The 3,982-nt window shown below is 39.4% G+C and overlaps 1 non-coding gene across 1 annotated transcript; it reads right to left on the reverse strand.

The window, feature by feature from the left end:
* Positions 1-1,239: 1,239 nt before the first annotated feature.
* On the reverse strand, positions 1,240-1,333 carry trnai-uau (transfer RNA isoleucine (anticodon UAU)). Its single transcript has 2 exons — positions 1,296-1,333; positions 1,240-1,275 (listed from the first exon to the last, which is right to left on the reverse strand). It is a non-coding gene; the product is annotated as a tRNA-Ile (tRNA).
* Between the last annotated feature and the right edge of the window lie 2,649 nt (positions 1,334-3,982).

Raw genomic sequence — 3,982 nt, forward strand, 5'->3', positions numbered from 1 at the left:
AAAAGCCAAAAAAAAAAAAATGGAATTAAAATGTAACAAAAAGATTTGTGGATGTACATTTCTGAGAGAGATTATACGAATCACCCAGGGGAGACCAAGTAATGCAGAGTTTTAGAGCAACTCCACTTGGGGGGGAGGGGGGACACACACACACAAAAAAAACATGTTCAGATCCAGAAGAGTCTGTGTGGTGCAGTTGCACCGTCCTCCAGTGGTGAAGAGCTGGTATTACAACAAAGTTGATGTTAATACTACCATCCGTCAGGGGGCGCTGCAGATTGACTTACCCGGAAGGGACAGAGGCAAATCGTCAAAACGCCTCAGCCTTTCCATACTTGAAAAAGCTATTTTCTGGTTTTAGGCCTACTATTTTAACTTTACACATTTCTAAAATAATATCGTTCTTGCAGTGTTTTTCTTTGTTAGATGTTATTTAGTTATTTGTACTCTTTTTCAATTGTATCTACTTATTTACTTATTTATTTAATTCATAGGTCCATAATGTCTCTTACTTATTAGCCTGTATGTTGCATTCATGTGTCCAAATGTTTAAAAATATATTGTTTTTAAGCACTTACAATTACCTTCACTGCAGGTTGAGCAGCTATAGAAACAAACCTGCGTTCTTTCACTACTGTTGAATTTCTACAACATATTTCTATTGAGGAAACAGTAGCCTACCTCATGACAATGCTTATTGTGTCATTTTAACGATAATATTAGAAAGCTTACATTAAAACACGATAATGCATGTATGCAATATAAGACAGACATCCTTCAATATTGCACAGACCCAGGATATATTTAAATTATATATTCAACTATATTAAAAAGCACATAGGCTATTTTAGTTTCAGTATGTGTTTGCCGTTCTTGTCTGTGCCATTATATGGATATTTTCAGGAAGTTATGTTGCCCATTTTGACCAAGATTTCCTGGTGGAGGAACTGTTTATTTCAAGGAGAATAAATTAAATTCACAAATTTCACAAATGATTCACAAAAAGACATTTACTGGACAGGACTGAGAGATGTCAATTTCCTTTGGGGTTACTTTGCAGCAGAAAGGCCATCATTTTTAACACACCTGTACACAGGGCGTAATATGTCAGGCGTTTTGAAATGCACCTTTATTCCGGATGGTTTTGCAATGTGACGTCATTGAGGAATCCCCCCACGCTTCTCACTCCGTTCAGCGTCTTACCTGCACGCCACGGGGTCACGTTCGGTTTAAAAACTCTGCTCCAGGTGAGGCTCGAACTCACAACCTCGGCATTGCTCTGCTGTATACTGTCATATAAGTACCGCGCGCTAACCGATTGCGCCACTGGAGCTCCGGCTTCGTCCAGGTGGAAAATGTGATTAAGACGGACACAAGCATGTTTGGAAAACAAATACTTTCATATTTTCATTAAATGTTCAGACTCATACAATGCAGCGTTTGATTTTAAGGAGAACCGATGAGCACTTCACTGGATACCGGTGGTCAGTCAGTCCAACAGCTTACACAGAGCCGATTTACGTGATGCGTTCAAGTACTCCTCGTTAAAGCTCCGAGCCTCTGACTTCCCCAATTCACTCTTGGTCACTTTACTTTTTAAGATTTTTAAGACAGACTCAGATTCCATGGGAAAGCTCTTAACCAAAGTCTCTCTGTCTGATGTAGTCAGGGATCCTAGAAATAATCATAGTTAAAAATAAAAAAAAACACATAAAAAACATGGTTTTAATGGAAGAATCAAATATTAAAAGGTATTGTATTCAGGTGACCACATCATTTTGGCCACCAGGGGCTATTATGATGTGGATATTATGACTACAGATTCTTCAAATTTGTTGTGGATCTGTTAGCAATGACATGCTGAACACGTTAAATCGACTAATCCCCTGCAGCCACCCTTGTGAATAGCTACAAGACAAATCCAATTATAACATGTCTGGGTTAATTCAAACATTGTGGTTCACACCCTCCCTGTTTTTGATTTTCACCTTCAGTGGGAACCAAAGACTGTAAAGAAAAATGTGATTGAAAAAAAAAAACACTGAGCTGCATTTCACTGTAAAGCCGCGTGCTGGGATGAGACGGTAAGTGGAAAAACCTCTTCGAACAAAGAAACAGGAGCTCTATCAACACAATCTCTCTCTCTCTCTCTCTCTCGCCTGCTGGCAAACACACACACACACACACACACACACACACACACACACACACACACAGTAAAGTACCTCAAGGCAGACTCCCAAGAATATTATTTATGTTTTGCGAGCACTCCTCATTCCTCATCACTGTGTCAAATTGCCATATTTTGTGGGGGTATTGTATAACATCTGCACACACGCAATGTGTATTAGCTTCATTTGTTACGCTCCCCAACCCCCCCCCATCTAAAAAAAACAACACAAAGAGAGGCAGAGAGACAGAGTAGGTGGCTGGGAGACAGGCCAGGCTGTCAGAATATAACACCAAGTAATGACTCACAGAGACAGGCCACCATAATACGGCATTGTGTTGTTGTTGTTTTTTTATTGTTCTCAGCATATTCATAATTCAACACATGACATACAGTAAACACTAACATAAACATTCTGAATGAAAGAGAAGAGATCAATTGACCCAATTGGTCAGAGGTGGCTCTCACCTCAAAGACATGCGGTGGCGATGCCAGATTTTTAAAACTCATAATTAAACACACCTGAAGGCTGGATGGGTAAATCTGCAACTTTTTGAGGCAATGCCCTCCAGCAATGTTAGAGGGAGGTTTAATAACCGGATAAACGTGACTGCTTGGCAGCCATTTTCCTCCGACATAACACTTCGGCTGGGAAACTCAAGTTCTCGTATGATGCTACAGCGCTGTGCTCCAGGTTTTAAGTCCTACAGATGTAGAAAATCTGAACTGTCTCAGCAATTTAAAAGATAATGGATATTGAACAGTATAAACTTAAAACAAGCTTAAAATAAAGATAGTTGGAAACTCAAACAGCAGCAAACTTTAGTACTCACTCACACACTTCATAGTTTATATTAGCTTGGAAGTGTCTGAATGTTAAGACGACCATTTCACAGTGCTGCACAATTTAATTAGAAAAGAGCAAATTCTTAGCTAACAGTAATGCTAGCTAGAAACACAACTGTCAGACTGTCAGCAACGTAAGGATTCAACCACTTCCCTACCTTACTAACAAACAGTATTATTAGCTGCTTACTTAAGGTTTTTGCACACCAATTTTTTTATTTGGATGTTTTTTTTTGGATCCTTAATCCACCTCCAAATAGAAATGTGTGCACAGAAACCCTGCACACTGAGTCGAATGCGTTTATTTTTCGCCGGGGGCTACGAGACAAAATGGAATCATCGAGCAGTGAAGAAGATTTTGTGGTTCTTTCAATCCTTGAAAAAAACACAGGGACACACGTAGGAAAGCAAACCTGTTTAAAAAAACAAAAATAACGGATGAAAGTTTTGGAGTTAGTGTGGAAACATAATTGGCCCAACATGAGATCCCGTTTCTTTTTAAACACGCTGTACATGTTGGATGAAAGTGTGCAAAGGCCTTGAGTTGTTAAGTTGGCATTCAACAGCTTAGTCGATATTCAACTACCTTCTGGCTAACTCCAATATTACCAAGAATCTATCTAGTTAGCAGCTATGAAAGAATTCAACCACCTCCAAGCTAACAGTAGCCTCATGTTAGCTAGTTAGGAATGGGTGACATGCTAACTTTGCTGTTCAGTCTTTACGGTTGATTTTTTTTGTGACTTCTCAGTTAGTCCTACACTTAATTTATCCGACATACAACCTGGAACACAGTAGCACAACATTATATTTGAGCTTCCCACCCTGAGTGTGTTGTCTGATGAATACAGCCGCTGCGTGAAGTAGATGAAGAAAACATGCTAGCAAACAGCTGCCACCAAACTTTTTCTCATCTTTGTGCCTCAAAACGTTGCTTTTTTTACATCAGAGCCTGGTAAATATGAC

This window comes from Labrus mixtus, chromosome 21 (assembly GCF_963584025.1).
Source record: "Labrus mixtus chromosome 21, fLabMix1.1, whole genome shotgun sequence".
Taxonomy (NCBI): domain Eukaryota; kingdom Metazoa; phylum Chordata; class Actinopteri; order Labriformes; family Labridae; genus Labrus; species Labrus mixtus.